Genomic DNA, 8,827 nt, shown 5'->3' with positions numbered 1-8,827 from the left:
CAACCTAGGTCTTTTTTGGAACCATGTTACTCACAGTTCTAAACTGACTGGAAAGTTCTGCCTGATCTCATTCATATTTCTGATCTATATTTCCAAGCATAAGTAGTATAAAATATATTATGACCTCAGGGACATAATTTGAAGATAAATGTAACTTGCAGAGCCAGAAATGTAGCCTTTCAACTTTTTAAAAATTGAAACTTCAAGAGTATTTTCCTAAAATAGATTGAGCTCAACTCGCCCTGCAATTTTCTGGAAGAAACCCTGTTATCAATTTTCAGAGAATTATCCTGGGAAGTGCTGTCTGACTTTCAGAAGTAGGATGAAAATCGTATCCCCTTGTGTATAACGTCCTGTGTGTGGGTAGAGTGACTCTGTAAAGTATCACTCATGGATGCATTGCTTTGAATGAGGGATGGGGGTATGGGTGACAGGACAAAGTCAATGAATGCCTGTGGGGTAAGGAGGGTGAGGAGAGTGAGGAAGGAAATACGTGATAGGAGGGTGGAGTCCCGTACAAGGGGAGAGGAAGAACTGGCGGTGCCACTGCAAGCAGCGGTTACAGCAGTCAGCCCAACAGTTGAGACCGTGCACAGATGCATGCAAGGAGACTGTGGAAAGAGCAGGATCTCCTTTCCTTTCCAGAAGGGCACTTAGATGGATGAAAGGAGAATTGCATACTCTCAGATTTCAATCCACTGGTGTTGAAGAATAGAGAAGCCTACAGATTCTGATGATGGTAATAATACTGCTTTATATTTGAATACTATCTTATATTTTTCAAAGTTCTTTCACATTTTATGGGGCCAAATATAACATTGTAGAAACTTTAAAATATTCTTGAAATTTTGAGAGTCCCAAACCTGCTTAATGACTGCCAAATTCAGGCTATCAAATGTCTTTGTAAGGCCAGTGAATTTAGTGGGTATCAGTGATGATCTCTGTATTTTGTTTTTGCAGCAGCTAATAGAGAGACCATGTCCCCAACTTCACATTCTGGCCCAATGTGTAGTTTGGAGGATTACAGTTAGTTTTGTGGTGCAGAATACTGTCTGGAGGAAAATTTGGCCAGGGCATTGACTCAATTGCTTGAAAGCATGAATGGCAGGTCCCGGCTGCAATTTGTACATTTATTCTAGTTTATTCTAGTAAACTTTATGTCCATACGGTTTTAGGGCTTGTGCCAGAGATTCCTCAAACTAAAGTAGAAATGCTGAGTATTATTTTTCAAATTAACATTCTTCATTCCCTGTGGTCTTTCTCAGAAAACGCCAATACTATTATTTCTTAAATACAGTATTAAGAATTCCATTCAGATCCATTTAGCAAGTATTTATAGAGGAGAAAGTCAAAATACAAGATATGACATTATAAAGAGTCATGGCAACAGAAGGGGTACGGCATACAATAAATAAGAGGAGGGAGTCAAAGCCTGACTATCAGCGTTTAAATTCTGACTCTACCACATACTATGTGGGGTTTCTTGTGTGAGTCAGTTAATTTCTCTGTGCCTTGGTTTCTTCAGCTGTGAAGTAAGGACACACTTCTTAGAATTGTTGTATATTTTCAATGAACTAATATGTGTAGAACACTCCGAAAAGTGCTGAGCCTTTGGTAAATGTTGTTGTAAGTGGTAGTTATCATTTTTCAAGGATGTCTACTTGGAGTTCTAAGAATTCAAGCAAAATTTTTCTTAAACTTATATATTTTGGAATATTAGGGAAGAATTTTAGATTCTACACCTTTTAAGAAATTATACTTGTTACTGTTTTGGAATTTCATATCAATAGACAAACAAATATAATAATGTTTAGATATTTTAAATGAAAGAATTTCATTAAAAAAAATGAGAGACCTTAGGTACCTGTAAAAATGAGAGAATTCAGGTATGTGTAGATTAAGGGACTTGCCTGAGACGTGAAAAAGAAAGACTATATCAAGGATTTTGTCTTCTGATAATCCTAGAGAATTGCTGAAACATGTAAACCATAATCCTTAACAAAAGTAAATAAATACCCAGAGCCAATTTTGGATCACAGGTACTATTAATACTTTCACAGTCTTTGGTGTTTTTATAAACATGGCTTTAAATGCAAGGTAAGTTAAAGCCCAAGGTGAGTTTAAATAAAGTGAGCTGAGTCATCTCACCTTCTGGAAAATCTACTCATTTGCTTTTCCACACCAGCAACCTTAAGACAGTGTCTATACATAGGCAAGGTAGAATGATTAACTGGGGAAAGAAAACCATATAATTCAAACCAAATGACCCCTTTTGGTCTAAACTATTCAAATAACTATGACTAAATTCCTTGTTCTTTGTTTTATTTTGTTTGCTTTGTTTTGGAAACTTGGGGATCAGCAGGAAAAGTGAGTGAAAAGGACTAAATTATCCAAATAATTGTCTCAATTTTCTACCCAGAGATAGTCAGTGTTGATCCTAAACATAGATAATAGAAAGTGCTGTGAAAGTGTTTTGCCCCAAAATAAGAACCCTAGCTTCTGTCATTTCACGGTTATGGCATAACTTCTATTTTTTTTTTTAGATTGGCTCCTGAGCTAACATCTGTAGCCAATCTTCTTTTTTTCTTTTTTCTCTTCCTCTTCTCCCCAAATCCCCCTGGCACATAGTTGTATGTTCTTGTTGTAGGTCCTTCTGGTTGTGCTATGTGGGATGCCACCTCAGCATGGCCTGATGAGTTGTGCTACGTCTGTGCCGAGGATCCAAACCAGCGAAACCTTGGGCCACTGAAGTGGAGCATGCAAACTTAAGCACTTGGCCACAGGGTCTGCCCTTCTATTTAATTTTTATGTTTTAAAAGTATTGCCATTATTAGATATTAAGAGGTACAAACTTCCAGCATAGGGACTATAGTCAATAATATTGTAATAACTTTGTATTTTGACAGAGGGTAACTAGACTTATTGTGGTGATCATTTCATAATGTATATAAATATCAAATCACTATGATGTATACCTGAACCTAATAGGCTATTGTATGCCAATTATACTTCAATTAAAAAACAAAATATTGCCATTATTAAGATGTTTACTTTAAGCTGCTATTAGCCAAAACCCATATTTGCAGTGTCACTACTACCCATCAGCAGAAAGCAGGGCTAGCATATTGATTTCTAAATGCTTGTCTAGGAGGAGAAAAAAGGTTCAGACATGAAGTGTCAGAAAGGACCTAATTTTCCAATGTGCCTGACTTGGGTTTTGCCTAAAATATAAACACAAGAATCACCAATCAATATGAAACTAATTAAGGGAGTTCTTTTTTTTTTTTTTTTTAAGATTTTATTTTCCTTTTTTCTTCCCAAAGTCCCCCCAGTGCATAGCTGTACATTTCCAGTTGTGGGTCCTTCCAGTTTTGATATGTGGGATGCTGCCTCAGCATGGCCTGACAAGCAGTGCCATGTCTGTGCCCAGGATCCAGCCACTGAAGCGGAGAGCATGAACTTAACCACTCGGCCACAGGCTGGCCCCTAAGTGAGTTCTTAATTCATAGAAATGAAATAGCTAGAGCAAAATCAATTATTATTTGCCCCTACCTAAAAATATTAGAAACCTCTTAATATTTGTCACCATTGTTGATGTGAGCAAACTACCAACTACCTTAATTGATATTGACAAAACATGACTCCTAACAACTTCGGAATTGTTCTCTCTAATTGCAACTATCAAATTTTAAGTTTCTTTTCAAATTCATGTTGACTCATGAATGTTGACTCATTAAAAAAATATCTAGGAGCTGACCCAGTGGCATAGAGGTTAAGTTTGTGTGCTCCACTTCAGCAGCCCAGAGTTCACAGGTTAGGATCCTGGGTGTGGACCTACACACCACTTATCAAGTCATACTGTGGTGGCATCCCACATACAAAATAGAGGAAAACTGGCACAGATGTTAGCTCAGGGACAATCTTCCTTACCCACCCGCCCCCCCCTCAAAAAAATTCTAATGAAAAAATCATAATCATGTAGAATATGTTATCTGACAATAACAGAATTAAATTAAATCACAAATAATCTTATTTGCTACAACAAAATACCACAGACTAGGTGGATTAAGTAACAGAAATTTATATGCTTACAATTCTTGGGGTTGGAAGTCTAACATCAAGGTACCAGCAAATTTGGTTTCTGGTGACAGTTGTCTTCCTGGCCTGCAGACAGGCACCTTCTTGCTATATCCTCACACTGTCCTCCCTCAGTGGGTGTGTGAGGAGAGAGAGAATGCTCTCTGCTGTTTATTCTTATAAGGACACTAATCCTATTGGATCAGGTCCCCATCCTTATGACCTTATTCAACCTTAATTTTTTCCTTAAAGGCCTCATCTTCAGATACAGCTACATGGGAGGTTAGGGCTTCAATACATGAATGGGAGGGGGACACAAACATTCAGTCCATAATATTTTAAAAACCTAAAATGTTTAGAAGTTAAACAACAAACTTTTAAGTAATCCACAGGTCAAATAAGAAATAACAGGGGTCAATTGGAAAATATTTTAAACTCAATGACAATGAAAAGACAAGATATCAATTTTGAGTGATACATTAAGGTAGTGCTCAGAGAAAGATTTATAGCTTTAAATTCTTGTATTAAATAGAAGAGAAGTCTAGGATCAACAATCTAAGGTTCCATTTTAAAAAGCTTTGAAAAAGAAGAGCAAAGTTAATCCCAAAAATGTAGAAAGCAGGAAATAAAGCTAAGAGCAGAAATCAAGGTAATAGGAAGTATCAAACAATAGAAGAAATTAATAAATATAAAAGCTGACTTTACATTATTCACTAATTATGTTAGTAAAAAGGTTAGCATAGGGAGTGATGTCAGAATCATGATGGAGTGAGCTCTCCCCTTAGACTCTCCCCTCAAGATACAATGCAAAGGATATTTATATACCAACAGAAGACATTCACACAACACAGAAGACATCTGAAAGACTCACACAACCTTATGCTTGAAGGTGGAGGTGCTGGACCCCTCAAAGGAAGTGGAAGGAGGTAAGGGAATCTCCTCTCCTTCCCCCAACGGCAAGGACCCTTGGCTCTGGACCATCAGCAGCTCCGAGAGGAAAAGGGGGAATGGTGGCCCTGCACAGGAACACTTTCACTCTCCAAGTTCCCTCACAGCCCATGGGAAAGCATGACAGAGAGCTAACTAAGTTACTGCAGGAGTGTCTTCCTCAAGCTAACACTCCAGGAGAGCAGACAGCAAAGGCAGAGGAAGAATGCCCCAGGATCATGCAGGCGAGAGAAAGTGCCCCTCCCCCTGAGCAGTGCTTCACCTAAGCCAGTTAGCCAGATAGCCTGCACACATAGAAAAGAAGTGGCTATGAGCCAGCAAGCCAGGAACTGTAGCAGGCTCAGAATACACAGCCCTCGACTCCCACCCCATTGTCAGAGAAATAGCCAAATCAATTAGGAAATGCACCATAAGGATTATAGGTACTCCAGAAAGAGAAGAGAAGGAAAATGGAGCAGAAACCTTGTTCTAAAAATTAATAGCTGATGAACAGACATTTCTTCAAAGAAGATATACAGATGGCCAATAGGCACATGAAAAGATGTTCATCATCACTGATCATCAGGGAAATGCAAGTCAAAACTACACTAAGATATCACCTTACACCCATTAGAATGGCAAAAATAACCGAAACAAAAAGCAACAATTGTTGGAGAGGTTGTGGAGAAAAAGGAACCCTCATATACTGCTGGTGGGAATGCAAACTGGTGCAGCCACTATGGAAAATAGTATGGAGATTTCTCAAAAAATTAAAAATAGAAATACCATATGACCCAGCCATCCCAGTACTGGGAATCTATCCAAAGAGCTTGAAGTCAGCAATTCCAAAGGTCCCATGCACCCCTATGTTCATTGCAGCATTATTTACAATAGCCAAGATGTGGAAGCAACCTAAGTGCCCACCAACTGATGATTGGATAAAGAAGATATGGTGCATATATATATATATATACACAATGGAATAGTACTCAGCCATAAAAAAAGACAAAATCGTCCCATTCACAACACCATGGATGGACCTTGAGGGAATTATGTTAAGTGAAATAAGCCAGGTAGAGAAGGACAATCTCTGTATGATTCCACTCATACGAGGAATTTAAACATGTAGACAAAGAGAACAGATTAGTGGCTACCAGGAGAAAGAGGGGAGCGTGGGGGGTGGGCACAAAGGGTGAAGTGGTGTACCTACAACACGACTGACAAATAATAATGTACAACTGAAATTTCACAAGATTGTAAATGATATTGTTAGGATCTCAGTTCTACCCAAAATGATCTATAGATGCAACACAATCTCAGTCATCATGTAGTCGGGTTATTTTTGTAGAAATTCATGAGCTGATTCTAAAGTTTATTTTAAAATGCAAGTGACCTAGAGTAGCCAAATAATTTTTCTTATGTTCATTCAAGAGATATTTATTGGGCCTGGCCCCGTGGCCGAGTGGTTAAGTTCGTGCGCTCCGCTGCAGGCGGCCCAGTGTTTCGTTGGTTCGAATCCTGGGCGTGGACATGGCACTGCTCATCAAACCACGCTGAGGCAGCATCCCACATGCCACAGCTAGAAGGACCCACAACGAAGAATATACAACTATGTACCAGGGGGCTTTGGGGAGAAAAAGGAAAAAAAAAAAGAAATATTTATTGATAGGTGCTATGAGACAAAGTAATGTTAAAACAAGAAGAAACTTGGAGGCTTAAAGGGCCTGATTTCAAGACTTAGTATAAAGCTATGTAATCAAGACGGGACAGTACTAACACAAGGACAGACATAGGTCAATGGAATAGAATAAAGAATCCAGAAATGACCTTCAGATATAAGGTACATTGATTTTCTACAAAGGTGACAAGACAATTCAATGGAAAGGAAACTCCTTTTAGGAAATGATGCTGTAATCTTGATATTTGTATGAAAAAAAATTAATGTTGACCTGTTTGGAACCACTTACAAAATTGACTTGAAATGGATAGTAAATCTAAATACAAAAGCCAAAAATAATAAAACTTCTAAGAAAAAAACATAGGAAAAAAATCTGTGTCACCTTGAGATGGTTTTTCGGAGTAAATTTTAAAAATTAAAGTATAAAATATCCAAGAAAGTATACAAATTTAGGTTTACTGATCACTGAAGTTTTATAAATGAGTACATTTATGTTCTCTCTCCCCAGAACAATTACCAACACCATAGAAGCCTATCTCATGCCCCTTTCTAGTCAATATTTCTCTGTCAAAGTTAACCACTATTTTAGCATCTGTCATTATAGTTTAGTTTTGCTTGTCTTTTATTTCATATACATGGAAACATATAGTATGTCTTTGTACATGTAGCATTAGTTCGTTCTTTTTGTATAGTATCCTATTATATGAATATACCCCAATTTATCCATTCTATTGTCAATAGTCATTTTGAGTTTTTCCAGTTTAGAGCTAGTATCAATAAACTGCTATGAAGTTTCTTGTACCAATTTTTTGGGACATATATGGGTATGTGTTAAATACATATTCGAGTGGAATTGCTGGGTCCATAAAAGTATGTTCAGTTCTATTAGATAACTGAGATGTGACTTGTTTATGTTTCTGAGAGAGTTATGGTTTAGGCAAGCAAACCAGTAATGGATTTATTTCATTCTCAGGATTCCAAGTGTAAAGAGAAGCAGAAGCCAATGGCACTGAATCAACTGGAACTCCCAATAGCAGAATATGAGAGTTGCCGTTTCTCTACATCCTTGCCAACACCGACTATTGGCAATGGTGTAACTCTAGCCATTACGGTGGGTAACAAATGATGTGGAACACCCTTTCATACGCTTATTGGACATTTGGATGTCCTCTTTTGTGAAGCACCAGTTCAAATCATTTGACTGTTTAAAAACTGCATTGTCTGTTTTTTCTTATTGGTTTGTAGAAGTTCCAAATATATTCTGGATACAAGTTTTTTGGTGATATATATATATATATATAGCAAATATTGTCTCCTATTCCGTGACTTGCGTTTTCCCTCTCTTAATAGTATATTCGTTAAATAGAAATTTCAATTTTAGTCAAGTCCAATTTAGCAATCTCTTCCATTATGTGTCTTGTGTTATGTTTAGGAAATCTTTGCATATCCTAAAGTCTTAGGCATGTTCTCCTATGTTATACTTAAAAAGCTTTCTTTTCTTTCACATTTAAGTCTATGAGCACCTGGCATAGATTTTTGGTGTCTGTATTTTAACTTTGTATTCTCTTCCACTGATCCATTTGTCAACACTTGAATCAATGTCACACTGCTTTTATACCTTTATTTAAAAATGTTTTGATATCCAGTAGTATAAGTTCTCAACTTTGTCCTTTTTCTTCAATATTAAACTTGTTATTCTTAGCCCTTTATATTTTGATATAAATTTTAGAATCAATTTCACTAAATTTTCAATTTCCACAAAAAAATTTTCTTCGATATGGGAAGAATAGTCATCTTTAAAACATTGAGTCCTCAAGTCCATGAAGATGACACACACCTTGATTTATTTGATTAATTTTCTCAGTGATGTTTTGTTGTTTTCTGAGTATAGGTCTTGCATATCTTTCACTGATTTTTTTTCCTCAAGTATTTGATGTCTTCTGCTATTATTAGAAGTTATATTGCTTTAACACTTTATTATCTAATTTTTTTTTCTCGTGTATGGCAATACAAGCGATTTTTTTATATATTGACCTTCCACCTAGTGACCTTGCTAAATTCACTTATTGGTTCTAGAGGCTGATCCAAGATTCTCTCAAATTTTCGTGTACTCAGTTATGTCATCTGTGAATAATGATAATTTTA

At 36.9% G+C, this 8,827-nt stretch overlaps 1 long non-coding RNA gene across 1 annotated transcript; it reads left to right on the top strand.

Annotated features, from left to right (window-relative positions):
- The first annotated feature begins 522 nt into the window (after positions 1-522).
- Positions 523-8,496, top strand: LOC139084530 (uncharacterized). The gene is made up of 3 exons (XR_011541976.1): positions 523-739; positions 2,648-2,784; positions 7,656-8,496. It is a non-coding gene; the product is annotated as an uncharacterized lncRNA (long non-coding RNA).
- The last annotated feature ends 331 nt before the right edge of the window (positions 8,497-8,827 follow it).

Source organism: Equus przewalskii, chromosome 7, assembly GCF_037783145.1.
Source record: "Equus przewalskii isolate Varuska chromosome 7, EquPr2, whole genome shotgun sequence".
In the NCBI taxonomy this organism is placed as follows: Eukaryota; Metazoa; Chordata; class Mammalia; order Perissodactyla; family Equidae; genus Equus; species Equus przewalskii.
The sequence above is the reverse complement of the archived record's forward strand: the minus strand, read 5'-3'. Positions and strand labels throughout refer to the sequence as shown.